The following is a 22680-nucleotide window of genomic DNA, read 5'->3' as shown; positions in this document are numbered from 1 at the left end:
CTTCCAGTTGCGCTGAAAATGGCCATTCAGTGTGAAAGCATGCTGGGAATGTAAACAAAGAAAATAAAGACAAAGTCCCAGGGTCAGGGTCAAGGTCAACTCTGAACAGTCTCAGCTATCTCACTGTCAAATAGGAAAGTTCCTTAAGCCATGGAGAAATGAGACTGAGGATGAAGACAGAATCTGTCCCAGAGGTCCTGGGCCAATACGTTCCAAGAGCAAACACCACACGGAAAAGCCTGGAGAATCCAAAAAGCCACGTCTGTTCATGGGAGAGGAACCTCTCCAGAAGGCCCCTATGTTAATCTGCCATAACAAAGCACCACAGACTGGGTAGTTTAAATGTTTATTTTCTCACAGTTCTGGAGGCTGGGTGTCCAAGATCAAGGTGTTAGTACAGCTGGTTTTTCTTCTAGCCGTTTTCCTTGACTTGCAGAGGGCCATCTTCTCCGTGTGTCTTCACGGGGTCTTTCTTCTGTGTCTTAATAAGGGCACCAGTCATATGGGACTGGGGCCCACCCACATGACCTAGCTTTAATTAGATTCCCTCTCTAAAGATCTTACCTCCAAATACAGTCACATTCTGAGATACTGAGGGTTAGGATTTCAACATGAACTTAGGGGTGACACAGGTTAGCACAGAACAACTCACACTCTTCCTGCCTCCACCCTCTCCCATAAATTTCCAGCAGCTGAAAGATCCAGAACTCCTGCCAGTTCTTATCAACCTCACAGATCAGGTCAGAGGGAACCAGAGCTGCTCTCACACACATCATCATTCACTCTGTCCGAAGCCCAAAAAGCCACTTCTCCTTCCATTCACGTAGGGATCCCTAGCCCCCTACTACCAGAAGTTTCCATACACATGGGACCCTAAGAGTGGTAACCTGAGCCCCAAGCTGACCTTCCCCCTCCCTTCACATTCCAGTAAAGCACTCCTCCCACCCTCCCCCCCTGCCCTGTTCATTTCAGGATTATCATATTCAGAGAACCAACATGACCTATTTAGGCTCTGACCCACTTACAACAGAAATACCAATCACAAACACTATCCAGGAAGGAAAAAAAAAAAAATAGATGACCACAAATTTAACTGATTGCAAATAAGAGGGAATGATGGAGAAGCCGTCTTCACTGGTTTAACTACTCCTGATGCTACTATAAATGTCCTGAAGACGAGTTATTAAGGAAATTTGGACCATGCCCAGTAGCCCCTTTGGCATCAGAGCACTCTGTAGGTTTTCCAGCCTTACAAGTGTCCTAGAAATCAATGAAATAGGTCTGTTTGCTTTGTTTGGCTCAAAGATGGGACAAGCATCTCCAAGTGTCTGGAGGAAATGATTTCCTGCCAAGGGATGGGACAACCCACTGCACAAGTGTGAAAACCAGGGAATCAAGATGGATACTGGATCAGACTTTCCCATTCACTCCAAACCAAAATGAGGGGGGATTAGTCTAGTGGCCTTTGAAACAGGGGCTTTTGTAGTAAAGACATGTGAGGTAGCTGCCTGACTCACAACAATAGCTTATTTCCTTTTCTCTGGTCCATTTCCCAAGGGTAGCTGTGTCTCTGCTCTGTGACTCTGAATCTGTCACAGCTTATCAGTTCCAAGAAAGACACCTGATCCAAGCCTGAGCCAATCAGATTCTCTCACATAGGAATTTGAGACTTAAGGAACTTTGCTATCTCAGACTCCTGGTAAGGGGGCAACTGGGAATTCTAGGCAGGCCTGTTTCCTGCTCTTCCTGAGGCCTGGCTAGTCTCTTCTGCGGATTCTGACACCACCCCTATCCTTAAAATTAATTACCCATTTGGCTTACATTAGCCAGGGTCAGTTTCTATTAATTGCAATCAAAAGAATCATAAAATGATAACATTTCTTTTTATTCATCTTTTAGTCCCAGGACCTACCACAAAATTTTACTGTATGGTAGATACTCAACAACTTCGTTTTAAATTTATGAAAGTCCCATTTCCCTCTGCCACTCTACATGAGATGAGATTAAGAACAATGGCAGAATGTCCTGTGGTGTATGGGAAAGGATTCTTGGGTGCCAACCTTTTCTGAAACAAGTTATATAAAGACTCTGCTTCTGGTTTTCCCTGAAAGGGGGAGACATGCTAAAATTTTCTAGTGGATTTTGTGTAGCAAAAGAAACCATCAACAAAATGAAAAAAACCCACAGAATGAGAGAAAATATTTGCAAACAAACCATGAGGGATTGATCTCCAAAATATACAAAAAGCTCATGCAACTCAATATCAAAAAAACAAAGAACCGAATCAAAAAATGGGTAGATCAAAATAGAAAATTTTCCAAAGAAGATACACAGATGGCCAGGAGGCACATGCAAAATGCTCAACATCATTGATTATTAGAGAAACACAAATCAAAACTATGAGGTATCACCTTACACGGATTAGAATGGCCATCATCAAAAATCTACAAACAATAAGCGCAGAAGAGATTATGGAGAAAAGGGAACCCTCCTACACTGTTGATGGAAATGTAAATTGGTACAGTCACTATGGAGCATGGTATACAGATTCCTTTCAAAACTAAAAACAGACCTAGTATATGATCCACCAATCCCACTCCTGGGCATATATCTGGAGAAAATCACAATTTGAAAAGATACACGCACCCCAGTGTTCATTGCAGCACTATTTACAAAAGCTAGGATGTGGAAAGTGAAAGAAAGTGAAAGTGAAGTCACTCAGTCATATCCAACTCTGTGACCCCATGGACTGTAGCCTACCAGGCTTCTCCATCCATGGGATTTTCCAGGCAAGAGTACCAGAATGGGTTGCCATTTCCTTCTCCGGGGATCTTTCTGACCTGGGGATCAAACCTGGGTCTCCCGCATTGCAGGCAGACGCTTTACCCTCTAAGCCACCAGGGAAGCACCAGGACATGGAAGCAACCTACATGTCCACTGACAGAAGAATAGATGAAGATGTGGTACACATATACAATGGAATATTACTGAGCCATGGAAAAGAATGAAACAAGGCCATTTGCAGTGACATGGATGAACCTAGAGAGTGTCATACTAAGTGAAGTAAGTCGGACAGAAAAAGTCAAGTATCCCATGATATCGCTTATTTGCAGAATCTAAAGAAATGGTACAAAAGAACCTATTTACAAAACAGAAGTTGAGTCACAGATGTAGAAAACAAACTTGTGGTTAAGAGGTGGGTAGGGGGGATAATGGAGAAGGCGATGGCACCCCACTCCAGTACTCTTGCCTGGAAAATCCCATGGATGGAGGAGCCTGGTGGGCTGCAGTCCATGGGGTCGTTAGGAGTCGGACATGACTGAGCGACTTCACTTTCACTTTTCACTTTCATGCATTGGAGAAGGAAATGGCAACCCACTCCAGTGTTCTTGCCTGGAGAATCCCAGGGATAGGGGAGCCTGGTGGGCTGCCATCTATGGGGTCGCACAGAGTCAGACACGACTGAAGTGACTTAGCAGCAGCAGCAGCAGGGGGGATAAACTGGGAGATTGGGATTGACATATACACACTATTATTTATAGAATAGATAATAAGAATCTACTGAATAGCACAGGGAATTCTATTCAATACTGTATAATGACCTATATGGGAATAAAACCTAAAAAAGAGTGGATATATGTGTATGTATAACTGACTCACTTTGCTGTGCAGCAGAAACTAATTCAATATTGTAAATCAGCTCTACTCCAATAAAAAAAGAAAAAGAGCAGCATGACCCTTTTCCCTTTGCAGAGAAGTTTGCAAAGATTGCATTGCCTGGGATTAGTGAGATCATCCTGAAGAATTCTTCATAAATGTCAAAGTCTTGAAAAGAAAATACAATTTTCTCATGGAAACAATTACCTGATGCCAGATGCTCAGGAAGTCAGAGAAGGGGAAGTATTGGCTTCTAATCTCTGCTGACTTGTGGGCAGAATTCTCAGTGCTGGCAAGAGCAGGCTGGAGGCAATGGACACTTCTCTGTCTTGCTGGGATGTGCTTACCCCAGGTGAAAATTCATGCATGGGCATCCTTACTGGAGGTTCTCACATTTATACCTCTTTCCACACATCTTCCATCCATTTGCAAGGCCTGGTCTAGGACTTGGGATACTCACCCAGCCATCCCTCCAGCCAACCACTCACACTTTAATATTCCCTGAGCCCCTGGCTGGGCCTTAGTCTCAGCATCTAGGTGACTGTGCCAGGGTCAGCAATGTGGTGAATAGGACAGCCCTCTAGGGTCACTCCAGGCCCTCCACTCACCCCCGGATTTCTAGGACACCCCTCTAAATAATCTCTCAGACCCCAGCCTCTTGCCTCTATAGTCTAACTTCACTGCAGCAATACTAGCTTCTCGAGATGCCAACTTAACCATGTTACTTTTCCATTCAAGACCTTCAATAAAGCCCAGACTCTTGGCTTAAGATTCAAAAACACCCACAACCTGAACCCAGTCTATTTTTTAAACTTTTGTCTTGAATCTTCCAAATTTATCTCCTGCATGAAACCTCTACTCTCACACAAGCAGCCTGCCCACCCGCCTCACTGCTGAGCAGATGGGCACAAGCCTGGAGTTTCTAGAAGCCATGTTGCCAACATGTGGGGGAAAAGAAGCCAACACAGAGAAAGCAGGACTGAGATATGGAGAGAACGATTCCTGATGACATTGCTCGAGAACCAAGATTGGCCTCAAGCTACTTCTACCTCTGGAGGTTTTGCCTATAACATTTTTTTTTTTTTTTTTTTTGGCTTTTGCTTAAACCTTTTTTTTTCCATTCACAAACAAGAGGGAATTCCTCCCCATACCCCTCATGGCCCATTTTTAATCCCTGACATTTTAATCTCTTCAAGGTCCTCCAGGATGTGGCCACGGCTCTTATCTCTAATTCTTGTAATGTTATGTCTATTATTCATGGGAGCCTTTCTGTATATAGCCTAGTGACAGGTATTTCTTGATCCTTGAAACAGGTGAGGTGCTCACCAATCCCTTTCCATGGCCCCCTTCCATCCCAACTTACTGAAACCAACCCATGGCTCAGCAGTCAGAGGCACAGGCTAGGGCAGCCCTGGGAAGCCCTGGAGGAGCAACACTGTCCAATCCTCCTGAGCTGATGACCCAGCCTCCCATTCAGAACCCACACTGGCTGAGTCTCGGATTCCAGCAGCCAGTATGGCCAAGTTGTCGGCCCACAGGGACCAGCCGGCAGGAAGAAGGTGAAAGAAGGTGAAGGAAGAGAGAAAGGAGAGGTCAAAGTCAGAGGAAGAGAAAGCCATGTTCTCACCTAGGCTGAGACTATCTGCTCATGGCTGAAGTCAAGGAAGATGCCGCCCTGGAGTGTAACCTGCAGACAGCTGGCGCCTGGGCCACCTGAGGATGCTCTGCATCTTCTGTTTGTGGTGCTGTTTCTCCACTTAACCCTGAAGCGCTTCTGAGACCAACCTGCAAGGTGGCCCTCAGAGGGCTTCCCATCCCACAGGGGCAGGTCTACCCAGGGAAGCGGCCAGCTGTCAGCACAAGTCTGTTCCACACTCTCTCACCTTCCCCTTCTTCAGCAAAGCCCAGAGTCTCACTGCCCTGAGAGGTGGGGTGACTCGATGCAGCCACAGCCGGTCACTTCAGGAGCCCAAAGACAGACTCCTGGGGGCACAGCACCGCCCACATTTCTCCCAGGCCTGTGTCTCTCCACCTCAGCTGCCACTCAGAACCCATTCAAGGATAGAATGCTTTTTCCTCCAGTGAGAAAATTTGTAGGGTGAACAAGGCGCCTCGGGTAGGAGCCACAGGTGACCAGGCTCCCTTCCTCCATGAGCTTGGCAAGGACTGAAACGGTGTTTCTTGACAGCCATCCAAAGAGCTCCAGAGTTGCAGGGAGGTATCTCAGGGCCTCTACAGAGGGTAGGAAGGAGACGGAAAGTCAGAACGCAGGTGTCTCATACCACGGACCCTCAGCAGCCCTACCGACAGCTGTCTATCATCATTTCTAGGTTTGGAGTATGTCTTTTTGTTGGGTTGTTTTCGTCTTGCTTTTTGACTATTTTAACATTTTTAAAAGTGTACGGTTCCGTGGCATTAATGTGAGTACACTCACATTTGTGCAAACATCATTCCCTTCCTTCTTTCCCCAGAACTTTTCATCTCACAAAATTAAAACTCTGCCACATTAAACAATAATGACCCATTCCCTTCTCCCTCCAGCTCCTGGCAACCAACATTCTTCTTTCATCTCTAATAATTTGATGACTCAAGGTACTTCATACAAATGGAGTCATACAGTATTTGTCTTTTTGTGACTGGCTTATTTTATGTAGCATAAGGTTTTCAAGGTTCATCCATGTTGTACCATGTCTCAGGATTGCCTCTCTTTATAAAAGTGAATAATATTCCACTGTATGAATATGACATATTTTGTTTATCCAGTCATCCATCAATGGTCACTGAGGCTGTGTCCATGTCTTAGCCATTGTGAAGAATGTTGCTGTGACCATGTATGTACAAGTATTCACATCCCCACTTCTATTCCTTGGGACATATATGCAGCAGTGGGACTGCTGGATCTTATGGTTGATCTATGTTTAATTTTTTGAGGAATTGCCATACAATGTCTCAGCAGGTAAAGAATCCACCTGCAATGCAGGAGACACGGGACACAAGTTAGATCCCTGGGTTGGGAAGATCCCTTGGAGAAGGAAATGGCAACCCACCCCAATATTCTTGCCCAGAAAATCCCATAGACAGAGGAACCTGGCGGGCTATGGTCCATGGGGTTGCAAAGAGTTGGACATGACTGAGTACATAAACGCGTACTGTTTTTCAAAGCAGCTGCACCATTTTACATTCCCGCCATCAGGGTACAAGGGTTCCAATTTCTCCACATCCTCACCAACACAATTCTCTGACACCAGCTGGGTGTCCTCACATTTGACTCAATTCTGACACATCTACCAAGAGATAGCATCAGATATCATAGGTTAAGTGCTCTGTCCTACAAAACTGTTCCCCCCTCTCCCAATTTCAGACACGAGTTGTAAGCCCGGTTGTCACCTGTAATTCTGACCAATCTGCTATGGATTGAAAGTGTCCAGGACCTCCTCCTTCAGCCTGATTAATTTTCTAGAGTGGCTCACATTACTTACCGGGTTATCAGTTTATCATGAAAGGATGTAACTCAAACGGTCAGAGGGAAGAGGTGCTTTGGACAAGGTTCAGGGAAAGGGCACAGAGCTTCCACGCCTCTCCAGGCACACCATGCTCCCAGCAACTCCACAGGTTCACCAACCCAGAAACTCTCCAAAGCCCACACTTTCATTTTTCACAGGGGCTTCCCAGGTGACACTAGTGGTAAAGAACCCGCCTGCCCAGTGCAGGAGATGTAAGAGACATGGGTTTGATCTTTGGGTCAGGAAGACCCCCTGGAGGAGGGCATGGCAATTCACTCCAGTATTCTTGCTTGGAGAATCCCATGGACAGAGCAGCTACCGTCCATAGGGTTGCAAAGAGTCAGACGCGACTGAAGTGTCTTTGCACGCACACATTACTTAGGTATGGTTGATTAAGTCATTGGCCATTGATGATTAACTTGACCTCCAGCCCCTCTACCCTCCCAGAGGTCAGGAAGTAAGACTGAAAGTTCCACACCTCCAATCACATGTCTGGGTCCCCTGGCAACAGCCTCCATTAGGTTACCTAGGAGCTTTCCAAAAGTCACTCCATTAACAAAAGACACCTTTCCAGCTCTCATCACACAGGAATTTCCAAGGGTTTTAGGAACTCTCTGCTGGAAATGGGACAAAGATCAAATACATATTTCTTGTTATAAACAGCAATATCACAGGTCTGTAGTATTAGCATCCCCCACAGATGAAGGAGCAAACCAGAGCTTAGAGAGGTAACTTGCTCAGCCCACACCGCTGTAAGTGGGGGCACCAGAGCCAGTATCTAAGTCCAACAGTCTGGCTCTAGAGAATCAGTGCTCTTAACCACCAAGCAAAGCCAAAATTGATGTCCCATTTGCAGAAGAGGAAGCCCAAGACCCATGTCACAGTGGCATGGCTGGATAGTAGCAAATCTAGGTCTTCTAAGGTCAGGTTACTCTCACTACTCCATCTGATTGCCAAATTCCCAAAGTAGATTTGAACAAAAATGAGGACAATGAGGATCCAACTGCCTTCTTATTCCTAGGACCCAACTCTCACTCAGATAACTCACTTCTGTCCTCCACTCTCCAGTCTTAAGTCCTCAGCTCTTTGAACGGAGTGACATAAATTAACTACATTGAAGGGTTTTCTCCCTCTCCTTCTCCCAACCTCATTGACTCAGTCTTCAGTCTGGCACCATAAATCACTGACAATTCAAAAAATGGTTTCTGAGAAAATGGGCCTTCATGGCTTGATGGATGTGTAAATTTCCATCTCCTCCATACATGTCTCACTTTTCAAAGGGAAAAAAATCTTTATTGGCGTTAGCACATTTATGAGTTTAAATAAAAACAAATACATCTCTATTGACTGTAGTTATTATGCTTGGTTTCATGCAAGGTAAGTGCTTCAAATAAAAATAGATTGGTCAGAGTGAGTATGCATCAGGTCCAATAATGATGCAGCCTGTTTCCGTAGCGTATGTGCTTCACTTAACGTTCCCCTGGCTTGCAGGAGAGGAAGCACGTTGCTGCATGGAGCTTTTAGGCTCCATTTTCTGTCTAAATGCTCTGGGTCGGTGTGAATGTTTATTAGTGTCATGAAATACATCTGGCAGGGAAAGCCTTTGCAGAAGAGACCAAAGTGCAATTGCTGAGGATGGGCCAGACCAAGCAGAAAGTGCAAACCCTGTGACGTGTGAGCCCAGCACCAACCCATCAAGTGTGTGCAGAGTACCTACTGCTTGCCTGTCACTCACGCAAGGGCCAACCTCAGACTGAATATTTAGAATTACTTTTTTAAGCATGTCTCCTAGTATGGGGTTGTAGCTCATGAAAGGGAGAACATCTCTCTGTTTTGATCATCACAGATTCCCTTAGTCAGGTTAAAGGCACGGACCTGGGCATCAGACAACCTGGATTCAAATTGCAGCTTCATCATTTAAGCAGTAAGCAAACATTTATGGAGCACCAGCTGTATACCAGAACTTTTTCTAGCTGCTGAGGCTACAGCAGTCTGTTTCTATGAAGCTTACAGGGGAGGTTTAACCTTGAGTAAGATACACCTGTTGAACTTCAGATTCTTCATCAGTAAGATAAGGATAATAACACCAGCTTTGTGGGGTTGTTGTAAAATTTAAATCTGATCTCTTTAGCACAGGATCTGGCACATAAAGGGCTGAACGTCAGCTTCCAGCATTATCGTTGGCAGGCAGGACACCTTCTTTGCAGTACTTGACATCCTTTTGGCCTTTCTTCTTGTTCCAGCGCTGATTGCAGCCAACAAGCCAGTGTGGCTTCTGACAGGCTCCTACGGATACAGCCTGACAGTCCATCCACCTTAGGCCCATAACTTACTCCTCACTTAACCACCCTAAGGCCCGTCTGTTCTTCCCAAGCCTTGGCCCCCATGTAAATGCAACCTGGAACTACAGTGGAGCTAGCATGTTGGGGAGAAAATTTAGCTGTGGTGTTGCGGGTTGAACTGCATCCCACAAAAAGCTATATTGAAGTCTTAACCACTGTGACCCAAGAAATATATATGCCCTAGCACAAAGCTCCTAAACCCCTTGGAATCTTCGGACGTCCCAAGTGCCTTTTTGTGTGCTAATGAGATAACTGGTGGGCTGGGGTCTCCTGGACAGCCTCAGGATAGGGGCTGGTTGTCAGGGAAACCAACTCTGTGATTACAGGGTTGGAATTTTCAGCTGCACCCACTCACCCCCCAGAGCTCCAGGGAGGGGAACGGGGCTAATGTTTGCATTAAATCACTGATAGCCAATGATTTAATCAATCATGCCTAAGTAAGGTGGAGAAGGCAATGGCATCCCACTCCACTACTCTTGCCTGGAAAATCCCATGGATGGAGGAGCCTGGTAAGCTGCAGTCCACGGGGTCGCTGAGGGTCAGACAGACTGAGCGACTTCACTTTCACTTTTCACTTTCATGCATTGGAGAAGGAAATGGCAACCCACTCCAGTGTTCTTGCCTGGAGAATCCCAGGGACGGGGGAGCCTGTGGGGCTGCCGTCTATGGGGTCACACAGAATTGGATATGACTGAAGTGACTTAGCAGCAGCAGCAGCAGCAGCAACCTAAGTAAAGAAGCCTCCATAAAGATCCCCAAAGTACTATCTTCCAGGGTGGTGAACTCTTGAAGGTTTCAGGAGGGTGGCATGCCTAGAGAGGGCATGAAAACACTGCACCCCCTCCCCTATACCTTACCCTGTGCATCTGTTCCATCTGGCTGTTCCTGAGTAGTGTTCTTTTATACTCAACTGGTAATCTAGTAAGTACTCTGCGTTCCTGAGTTCTTTGAGCCACTCTAGTTCATTACTGAGCCTGAGGAAGGAGCTGTAGGGACCTCCAATTCATAGCTGCCCAATTACAAGTCCAGGTGACAACCTGGATTTGTGATTGACATCTGAAGTGGGAGCAGTCTTGCAGGACTGAACCCTTATGTGGGATCCAATGCTATCTGCAGATAGTGTCAGAATTGAGTAAAACTGAGGACACCCAGTTTTGTAGAATTGCTTGGTGTGAGAACAAAACACCAAATATTTGGTGTCAGAAGTGAAGTACTGAGAGTAGCACTTGAGTCCTGGGAGAAACAGTTTTTTCCCTTTCACCCCGGTACCTATAAATACTATCTTATTTGAAATAGGGTCTTTGCAGATGTAACCAAGTTAGGATAAGGACATACTTAATTAGAGTGGTTCCCATGTTCAATGGCAAGAGTCCTTATAAGGAAAGAAGGACTTGGAGATAGGGAAGAAGGCTGTGTGAAATAGCAGAAATTAGAATGAAGCAGCTACAAGCCAAGGAAAGCTAAGGATGCCAGCAACCACTAGAAGCTAAAGAGAAGCAAGGAAAGATGCTTCCCTGGAGCCTTCCGATGGAGAATCGCTCCTCAGCTAGTTGATTTCAGACTTTTAGATTCAAAACTGTAAGAGGATAAATTTCTGGTTTTTTGTGGTAATTTGTCATGGCAGCCCAAGAAAACTAATACACACGGCATACAGAAGTGGATGGATACATCCTTCTTCCTTGCCCACCCTGCACAGATGGTCCTGGCATATGTTTCATACGGCTTCTCAGATATCCTGTGCTGTCTGCCACCCAGGTACTCACAGCTGTAACCAACTCAGTAATGACTCTTGTTGGGACTCTCCCACCTCCCTTGTTTTGCTTTTCCTGTTGCTCACTCCTGCCCCCCGGGATCACTCCTCAATAAAGGACTCCCACATAAGCTATTTGTCTCAGGTTCTGCTTTCTCAGAAACCCAGGCTAAGACTGCTGGTACCTGGAAGGCACATGGTTGGCATTCAATGAATGTGTATTGATCAAATACGTGAATGAAGATATATAAGAACACTCAATCCTGCCCTCAGCACTTCCTAAGTGGCTCAGTGGTAAAGAATCCGTCTGCCAGGCAGGCAACTCAGGTTAGACCCTTGTGTTGGGATGATCCCCTGGAGAAGGAAATGGCAACATGCTCCAGTATTCTTGCCTGGGAAATCCCACAGACAGAAGAGCCTGGTGGGCTATAGTCCATGGGGTCGCAAAAGAGTTGAACAGGACTTAGTGACTAAACAACAACAAATCCCACCCTCAAGAGGCTTTCAATTAAATTTTCAAGAGGAAACACAGACACATGCAATAAAGAGAAATAAATTGTAGAGGCATTTGGAGGACAAAGGAGAACTTGACATTCCTAGCTGCCTGATGGAGCACAGGCTGTGGGTAGGGCAGCCGTTTCTAACATTTTCTGCAGCTTGGAGCCCTGATGCCTTCACACACATAGTAGTCAGGGTTCTTGACTGCAAATAACAGAATCCACTCTGATTAACTTAAGAAGAATAGCAATTTGGTAAAGGATACTAGAGAGCTCATAGAATTTCCAAGAGGACCAATCTCTGAAGAACAGTATCTAATCACATCCTAAGTGTTTCTCTGGGAAATAAAAAAGCCAGGAGAAAAATAACAGCCACAAATCAGATTCTATTGGCTGTAATCTGGAAAATCCAGAAAGTCCACGGGGTGGCCTTGGCCTTGGGGAGATCACTCTAATCCAGGGGTGAGCCAAGAAGAGAGAAATGAACCATCCAAACCCCACCACCCGAGAGACCCGTCTTAAAACTCCAGGCCCTCGGGGTAAGCTGATTGCAATCTCTTTTCCAGGGCTTTCCGATGTTACTAAAACATTTGAAGCTTTCATATGTGGTAAGTAGCTAAACCAAGATTGCAGTCGGGGTCCTTGATGCTCAAACCCTTGATGTGGTTTGTGAATAAGCAGAGGCAGCACTGCTAAGCTTGTTACAAATGCAAAATGTGGGGCTCCAACCCAGGGCGGCTGAGTCAAAACCCAAGGCTTCATGGGATCTCCGGCTGATCTCTGCATACATCGAAGTTTGAGACGCACTCGTCTGGTTCCTTCCCTTAATTCTGATGGCTCTCAAATCTAGCTATATAATCATTAGGTACCCCACCACCACCAGGACTTTTAAAAATGTAGATTCCCAGGCTCTACCCCAGATGAGCCTATCGAACAGGCCTGGAGGGGCCCAGGTCACTGTTTTTATTTTTAACTTACATGGAGGTTCTTTTGATCGCTTAGGTTTGGGAACTGCCACCCTGCAGTAGACAGCTCTCGTCCCTCAGTACTCACCCTCTCAATCAGCGTGGGGGCAATCTCAGGAGGGCCAGGAAGCCTCCACTCTTGGGAGTCACCTGGCGAACCTGATAAGCATGCAGAATGCCGGTCCCACCCCACAGATGCAGAATTCAGAGTCTGAATGGAGTCATCGTAAGACTGTTACTTCATAAGGAGCATGTTAAAAGCCATTTTCCTCTCACTATAAAAATATTCAGCGATCAATGCAAAGAAATAGAGGAAAACAACAGAATGGGAAAGACTAGAGATCTCTTCAAGAAAATCAGAGCTACCAAAGGAACATTTCATGCAAAGATGGCTCGATAAAGGACAGAAATAGTATGGACCTAACAGAAGCAGAAGATATTAAGAAGAGATGGCAAGAATACACAGAAGAACTGTACAAAAAAGATCTTCATGACCCAGATAATCACGATGGTGTAATCACTGACCTAGAGCCAGACATCCTGGAATGTGAAGTCAAGTGGGCCTTAGAAAGCTAGTGGAGGTGACAGAATTCCAGTTGAGCTATTCCAAATCCTGAAAGATGATGCTGTGAAAGTGCTGCACTCAATATGCCAGCAAATTTGGAAAACTCAGCAGTGGCCACAGGACTGGAAAAGGTTAGTTTTCATTCCAATCCCAAAGAAAGGCAATGCCAAAGAATGCTCAAACTACCCCACAATTGCACTCATCTCACACGCTAGTAAAGTAATGCTCAAAATTCTCCAAGCCAGGCTTCAACAATACGTGAACCATGAACTTCCTGATGTTCAAGCTGGTTTTAGAAAAGGCAGAGGAACCAGAGATCAAATTGCCAACATCCACTGGATCATGGAAAAAGCAAGAGAGTTCCAGAAAAACATCTATTTCTGCTTTATTGACTATGCCAAAGCCTTTGACTGTGTGGATCACAATCAACTGTGGAAAATTCTGAAAGAGATGGGATAACAGACCACCTGATCTGCCTCTTGAGAAATTTGTATGCAGGTCAGGAAGCAACAGTTAGAACTGGACATGGGACAACAGACTGGTTCCAAATAGGAAAAGGAGTACGTCAAGGCTGTATATTGTCACCGTGTTTATTTAACTTCTATGCAGAGTACATCATGAGAACTGCTGGACTGGAAGAAACACAAGCTGGAATCAAGATTGCCGGGAGAAATATCAATAACCTCAGATATGCAGATGACACCACCCCTATGGGAGAAAGTGAAGAGGAACTCAAAAGCCTCTTGACGAAAGTGAAAGTAGAGAGTGAAAAAGTTGGCTTAAAGCTCAACATTCAGAAAACGAAGATCATGGCATCCGGTCCCATCACTTCATGGGAAATAGATGGGGAAACAGTGGAAACAGTGTCAGACTTTGTTTTGGAGGGGGCTCCAAAATCACTGCAGATGGTGACTGCAGCCATGAAATTAAGACACTTACTCCTTGGAAGGAAAATTATGACCAACCTAGACAGCATATTCAAAAGTAGAGACATTACTTTGCCAACAAAGGTTCATCTAGTCAAGGCTATGGTTTTTCCTGTGGTCATGTGTGGATGTGAGAGTTGGACTGTGAAGAAGGCTGAGTGCCGAAGAATTGATGCTTTTGAACTGTGGTGTTGGAGAAGACTCTTGAGAGTCCCTTGGACTGCAAGGAGATCCAGCCAGTCCATTCTGAAGGAGATCAGCCCTGGGATTTCTTTGGAAGGAATGATGCTGAAGCTGAAACTCCAGTACTTTGGCCACCTCATGCGAAGAGTTGACTCATTGGAAAAGACTCTGATGCTGGGAGGGATTGGGGGCAGGAGGAGAAGGGGACAACAGAGGATGAGATGGCTGGATGGCATCACTGACTCGATGGACGTGAGTCTGGGTGAACTCCGGGAGTTGGTGATGGACAGGGAGACCTGGTGTGCTGCGATTCATGGGGTCGCAAAGAGTCAGACACGACTGAGCGACTGATCTGATCTGATAAATATAAATGATATGCAACTATGTGAGTGTGAATTGACTTGTGGTTCATGTGTTGACATAGCTATATGTTCTAGACATTTAATTAAAAATTCATTAATTTTGATTTTGCAATTTTCTTTGTATGTATCGTGGCCAATATTTTTTTCCCCCACCTTGGGGTTCAAATGTTTACAAAAGGCCCTGAAGAGCTTACACGTTTTTCCACCATGTGCCATGCCTAAAGTGCTGAAAAGATACAAAGATGATGAGTCTAGGAAGGACTCAGGACTCCGCTTTTTTAACAAGAATGCCAGGGTGACCCTAGAGGTGGTCCTCAGACCATACCTTGACCACTGGCCTTCAGAGGAGGGAGGGTGATCCTCAGTGTGATTCTGCATTACCACTAGTTGGGAAGGGAAGGCCATCTGGGCTGGTGGGGAGGAGGAATGAAAAGAGCTTTGCTGCCCCTGGGGAATATCCCCATGACTCCAGAGAAGCCTCTGGGCTGGGGCATGTCCCCATAAGGGTCACCTAATACAAAGCACAAGGCATGCAGGAGATGCTGCAGCCTCCGATGCTATTCAGCATGGCTCAGACTGTCCCCAGGACCGTAACTGAGCCCCTACTCCAGGAAAAACCCAGCTGAATTGAAAGGATCACAGGAGTATGACAAAGTACACAAGAGGACAGTTGTAGGAAACAGGATTATTGAGTTGGAAAAGAGAAGGCCAGATGACCCATGACAGTCTCCAAGCAAATGGTAAATAGTCATGTAGGCATGAAGTCTTCCTGCCTGAGCCGGGGCATCTGGGCCTGGCACAGAGCCCAGTGGGGCAGGCCTGCCAGAGCCTCTCTGTGAGGTCTGAGGAGCTTGAAATTCACAGAAGCCCAGGGTCAGGAAGAAGGGATGAATCTAGTCCAGCTCTCAGACCTAGTCCCAGCCAGTCCTCCAAGGGACAGTCTCAAGTCCAGGGGTGGCGGTGGGGATGTTGGAAATAAAAAAGTGAAGAGAGACATCTCAAGAAAAGAGTTGAGATGTAGAATGGCTTTAGGACACTACCTCCCAGTTTAGGGTGACCCCAAAATTACATTCAAAGAAATTCTCAGCTCTTACCCTACTCCTTGTAGGCTTCCCTCATAGCTCAGTCAGTAAAGAATCTGCCTGCAGTGCAGGAGACCCGGGTTCAATCCCTGGGTCAGGAAGACCCCCTGGAGAAAGAAATGGCAACCCACTCCAGTATCCCTGCCTGGAAAATCTCATGGACAGAAGAGTCTGGTGGGCTGCAGTCCATGGGGTCACAAAGAGTCAGGCACGACTGAGCGACTAACACTTACTTACTTACCCTACTCCCACCAAGGCATGCTTCAGCAGAGAGGGGACAGCCTTGATGGCCCAAGAACTCTCAGAGAAAGGATAGACAGCCCTGGGGAGAGAGCTTGGGAAGGTGATGGCATCCACCGCCAAACAGTGGGGGAGCCTGGAGAGGGAAGAGCCTTTGGACTCAGGAACCAGCAACAGCCGCAGAGCTCTGAGACTGCAGACCAGCTCTGATGCCACAGATCAAGACCCCTGCCCCCAGGCACTCCCAGACATGTCAAGCACAGAGGGACTCTGCAGGGCTGAGTTCCTGGGTAACAGGTAAAGTCAAGCAGCAGGAAGGGAAACAGGTCATGGCCATCCACGTGACCTTCCAGCACTCTCATACCCTTAAGGCCTGGAAAATAGGCCACCAGGGTTAACAGTGAATGGTAGTGACCAGATGGCCATCACTGGATCAACCAGGGAGTTTAAAGCCACTGACCTTGATCCTTTCCTGAATGGCAGATGCCCTGGGTACCTCAAAGAGTCTGTAGATGTGAACAAAATCAAGAGAGAAAGGAAGCAATCAACACATACCCTACTGGCAGCTACAGATGCGGCTGGGTGATTAATTCCACTTAGCCTTCCTACACATCCCAAACCAGGCATTGTTATCCTCGTCCTCAAGGTTGGAAACAGGCACAGACAGATTTCATCTCTTGTGCAAGGTCACATGGCCAGCACACACAGGAGCTTGTGTTTGAACCCACTGTAGTTCAACTCCAGAGCACAGGTTCTCATCCCCTTGTGCTGTCTGTACAGCACTGGAGGCAGAACTAATGAAAGAGACGGAAGCAGGTCATGCTGTGAACGCCTGGTCTCTGAGGCTAACTGTGTCCGTAAAGCCCTCAAAATGTGGCACCAGAAGAAACTCATCCTCGGTTCCACCGCTGACACCGAGTGGCACAGAGATCAGGAGACAAACACCTTCTATGCTCCACTTTCTACCCGCCGCCTGCTCAGCTCCCAAGGAGAGCCACTGCCGACATCCCTCTGCCAGATCCTGCCCCAGGGGACCCGTGAGCCCCAGCATCCAATGGGTTGGTTATGCCAGCGGCCGAGAGAGTAAGAGGCAGGGCCCTCAATGGCACCAGACACCGTGCCCTCCACGTGGCACCTTTCAGCACCTGCTCTCCACCCCCACGGCACGCACACTACTACTGATCCCATGCTTGGCTTCTGCAGTCACTCTGGCTTCAGGACTGCAGGGCCCTGCAGCCTCGGGAACAGATGTTCCCTCGCACATGGCTGGACTTGGATCTCAGCAGTGATGGACAAGCATCATTGACCAGGGTGGACGGGCAGCTGCAGAGAATGAGAGGGCGGCCCCAGCTCCCACCCCGAGCCCATCTCCATTGGCAGCACAGTTGCTGCCTCCCTTCCAAGGGAAGAGAAGGCAAGGGCCCCTCAGACAGCTGTGCACGCCCAGCCCGCTCCCTCCTCACCAGTTCCCCTGCAGAGCGCCCACAAAGCCCCCAGCACTGCCCTGCATGGCCCTGCCCCCAGCACTGCCCTGCACGGCCCTGCTGTCTCTCTCCCCTCCGCTCCCCGCTCACCGAACATCTCCTAGCGCTTATTCTGCTTGGACGGAATGACCCTTCTGTTACCGCATGGTCATCACTGTTGTGTGGATTTATACTTGTGGTTTCAAGAAATACAAGGAAGGAGCACGTTGCCTGAAGGGCACGGAGAATGACGCTGCAGCACATGCGGTGGTCCTCCCTGAACGGAAGGACTGCACCTGATTTGTATTTTCTTTCTTTCTACATGTACTGTATTTTCCTTGTGTGACTTACAATGCTTTTTTTAATTCATGTCAAGCTAATTGGCATCTCACGTCTGTGGGCCCTCCTTTGGATGTTGAGAATGAGGTCCCCTCGGTAGGTCATTCGTAATGACAAACCCTATATACCAGGGATGACCTAGGGAGGCTGGTACCCTTAGGCCTGAAGCAAGACTTAATTAGAAGGTATCAGAAGAGAGTATAAAACAGGAGAGACTCAGAGAGCCATGAGGACAAGCTGGCTGGGGTAGGGTTAGAATCTGCATGTGCTGTTTTGTGTCTTAAATGCATTTTTTCCTTTGGCTTCCTCTGAATGCACTCAAAATCTTGAATCTCTGCATCTTTGGGCTGTATCGAGAAGGACTAAGGAAAATGTTTGCCTGCACTGGGACCTAACCTTTAAAGGGAGGGATAGCGCATCCCTGGGATCAGTGTTTCAGTGACCACAGGGAACCCCTCTCCCACCAAAGACAACTGAAACTTGGGGAGCCCTTGAGTTACACCATCCTTCCCTACCTGCAAGGCCCTCCTGACAGTGCTGACATTTTTGCTTTTGTTTTCATAAGGATTATGAAACTAGGATGGTTTTAATACAGAATGTGATTCATTTCTGTGAGTACACATATACATACTCCCCACCACCTGCATCCCCAAGCCCTAAAACACACACACACACTCACAAGTGTCATTCAATCCAGCTGACCATTCTCTCCCCCTCAGAAGTATTCTTCAGTCATCAAAAAGCAGGGCTCACTCGAACCCCTCCAGAGGGGCATCCTCCACCCGGTTGTCTGTGACTGTCACCCCTTTGACTGCCACAGACCCGAGGTCAGCACTCTACAACCTGTCACCTGGTTTTGTTAACGGCACACAGCCCCGTCCATTCATCTATGAGTGGCAGCTTTCACACCACAACAGGAGAGGTGAGTATTCGCAACAGAGATTGTAATGCCTGCAAAGCCAAAGATAGCATCTGGCCTTTTACAAGTGTGCCGTCTTTTGCCATAGACCAAGATGGGCCTGGTGCTTCCTGGAGTCACATGCTGAGCACCCCTAAGAGAGATCTAGGCAGGGGCTACCCAGGGCAGAGCCAGGCTCAGACAGAACACTCACAGCTGAGGACCCCCTCAAACCCGTCCCAGCACATCTACCCACATGCTCAGCACCCTTATCCGGGCTACCAGAGGCAATGATTTTGACAGAGAAAACTCGGGCATGTGGCGTCAGGCTGACTTGGGAATCAAAAAGCAAGGCTTCTGGAATTATATTTCCTCATCTGCAAAATGCTGTTCATGATATAGAATTTCTGTAATGGGAACACTGTGAGAATCAAATTAGGAATTGCAAGTTACATGTTGAGCAAAATACCCGCTACACAGCAAGCCTTCAGCAAGTGTCCGCTCCTAGCTAAGGCGGTGGTGGAAGAATCAGTAAGAGTTGCATCATCAGCCCAGACGGCTTCACTCTAGTGAAAGCACCATCCGCTTCCTACCCTGCTGAAAATGTGGACCTGAAAGGCAAGACCCCAAAAGGATGCCACTCACAGCCTAGCACCTGGAACCCACAGCGGGCTTGCAAGCTTCCTTCGGCTGCTGGATGCCGGCAGCAAGGTGTTAACTCTCTGGAATGATTCCAATAGGAGATTCTCTCAGGAACATCAGGTCTCCTAATTGCGCAGCCCACATGCATGCACACACGCATACAAAACAAGGAAGATTTAAGACATCTTCAAATTCCTTATGTGGTCGTTATGAATGGACGGGCCAGAGTTATACCTCATTTTGCTATTTCCTAATGTCTTAGGAATTAAGCTTTAATTTTTTTTTAATTTTAATTGAGTGTGTTTGTAGACTGGCCTGTGTGTGGGGAGCCAAGATACTGGCCATAAATTGGCAGACACCTCATCCTTCAGACTCTACTAGGACCTATAGGGCAGATAACCCCACAGGAGGAGATGGGCTGCTCTAAAGAGGCAGGGGGGTGAGTAGGATGCAGCAAGAAACACAGGTCCTGGAGATGCCCAAATCAGAGAAGTTCCAAAATCCTTTTCTCCTTGTGAAGCTTTACAGAGTTACCTACTTTTCTGCAAACCTTCCCCTTTCTTTAATGCCACCTTCATTTTGCTCATTAGCTATGATCACATTTTTTTCCTCCTGCTAATCTCCCCATTTAAAAAAAAAAAGAATTATTGGGGAAACAAACCTGTGTATCACTTTAATCCAACTGAGGGCTGGGAAACAGAACTCTGACACTACAGTTTTTCAGGTCTGAGAAACTCTTAGTCATAAAAGTCATCACTGATTTAATAACAGTTCTTGGTGGAGGAGGGGAGCAAAACAACACGCCCAAAGTGTACATGTGGACTTCAAGACACGACATGATCGCAGATACTTTAAAATGGGGGGAGAGTCTCATAATAGAGGAAAAACCGAGAAAAAAATTTAACACCCACAATAGTTACCATTTATTCGATCCCCAGATTGGGAAGATCCCCTGGAGAAGAAAATGGCTACCCACTCCAGTATTCTTGCCTGGAGAATCCCATGGACAGAGGAGCCTGGTGGGCTACAGTCCTTAGGGTTGCAAGGAGTTGGACACGGCTGAAGCAACTCGGCACATCCCACTTTACAGATAAAGAAACAAACTTAGAGAGCCTCAATTCCTAGAACAACTAAGCCCCAAAATAGGCAACCCAGAGCGGCACACTCTTTTCCACCTCTCCCCACTTCAAGAATTGGCTCTGGAGTTCTAGAGACCTCAGCTGGAAACCAAATCCCTGAAGCGACACAAGCCTAGCCTCTCCTTCCGAGAGGAGGAGGCCACACAGTGCAGACACAGACGCTGGCTGATGCTCGTGCTGTCCCTCCCCCAGGCTCATCAAAGGCCCCTGTTCAAGAAGATGTCCACAGAAACGATGATCGTCGACACCAGATGGAAAAGCACTTGGAAGGGCAGGTGTCAACCCGTCACACTAAGATGGAGGGAAGGAGGTCCCAGCTCCCTCCCTTGCATGTGAAGGTGGCAGGAGACACACACACACACACACACACTCCCACCCCCAGAGGAATGCCCTCCCCCTTCTCTGCAAGCTCCCTCTAGTCTCTTGCCTTCCTCGAAGGCGACCTCCCGCACAATCCTCGGCAGCGGGGTGGCAGGTCGAGCTGGAAATTGGCTTCAGTTGGTCTCCTAATTGCAGATATCAAGCAGGCATTGGATCAATCCAGCCACAGGCAGGCAGTGACGGGGTCGATCCCAGCAGGGCTGGTGTCTATAGCTTTTTCTGTGCACACGGCCCACAGGCAGTGCCGGAAGACCTGTGGCAGCAGGGTAAGGCCAGTGCTTGAAGGAGGCTTCTGGCTGCCCCTTAGTAACTAAAACAGAAGCCCCTGGGACTCACCCTGTCCTCTGACTGCCTGCCCTTGGCCCTGTTCTTGTGCACGTTATCATCCTGATTTCCCAGATGAAAAGGAAGTCACCCGCCCAGGGTACACAGAAGTGGCAGAGCTTAGACTCAAACCCAGGTCTGCCCGACTCCTAGCCTCTTTCAGTTTAAAGACCACTGATGAAGCACTGATTATGTGCTGCTATGCACCAAGCCCTGGGTGAAAATGGATCAGATAGGGTACTTATCACTAAGAAACCTCAATCCACTTCTCTACTTCTTCCCACACCTGTCCGTACAACAGGAGTCACTGGACAAGAGTATTTTTAAGGATTCCTGACCCCCTTTCCAGAATACTCCATCTCTGTAGGTTTAAGGAAGTGAAGTGAAGTGAATTCGATCAGTCGTGTCTGACTCTTTGCGACCCCATGGACTGTAGCCTACCAGGATCCTCCATCCATGGGATTTCTCAGGCAAGAGTACTGGAGTGGGGTGCCATTGCCTTCTCCAGGGGACCTTCCCAACCCAGGGATCGAACCTGGGTCTCCCGCATTGTAGGCAGACACTTTACTGTCTGAGCCACCAGGGAAGTCCAGGTTTAAGGTTTAAGGAAGGACACAGGAAATAATTGCTTTTTAAAGACTCCCCAGGATGGAAGTGGATAAGCTGAGGGAAAAGGGCTTCCCTGGTGGCTCAGTGGTTAAAGAATCCGCCTGCCAATGCTGGAGACATGGGTTCAATCCCTGGTCCGGGAAGATCCCACATGCAACTAAGTCCATGCACCACAATGACAGGCCCTGAGCTCTGGATCCCGGGAGCTGCAACAACGGAGCCTACGTGCTGCAGCTCCTGAAGCCCGCACACCCTAGAGCCCGTGCTCCACAAGAAAAGCCACTGCAACGAGAAGCCCACACACTGCAACTAAAGAGAAGCCCCTGCTCACCGCAACTAGAGACAAACCCTCGAAGCAACGAAGACCCAGCACAGCCAAACACAAAAATAAGTTAGAAAAAAAGCTGAGTTGGAAATTTTTGTTTCTAACTAATATACAGAAACATATATTTATTTATTTTTTTTTAGGCAAATATTCCTTTAATTTTCAGAAAGTGGTGAAAATGAACTTCTAAATATTTAAATGTGTTGCACTAACAAAACCCACTTAATAATATCTTTAAAATTCCAGTTTATGAACATAAGGAAATCTTTGGAAAATCCATAGTTTAGCATTTGGGGTTTAAGAAAAACAGCTATATTTTCTCTAATTCATTAAAGAAAACATATTTAAATAATGAGATTGTATGGGTGACATTTACTTTGAGGGGGTGGTCAACAGTTATCAAATTAAAAGTTTTCTAATTAAGCAAAAGCATCTCCTGGTGATTCTAAAAGTGCAGCCAGGTTTGGGAATCAACACTCCAGAGTGCT

This window comes from Bos javanicus, chromosome 10 (assembly GCF_032452875.1).
Source record: "Bos javanicus breed banteng chromosome 10, ARS-OSU_banteng_1.0, whole genome shotgun sequence".
Classification (NCBI taxonomy): Eukaryota; Metazoa; Chordata; class Mammalia; order Artiodactyla; family Bovidae; genus Bos; species Bos javanicus.
This window is presented reverse-complemented; position numbering follows the sequence as displayed.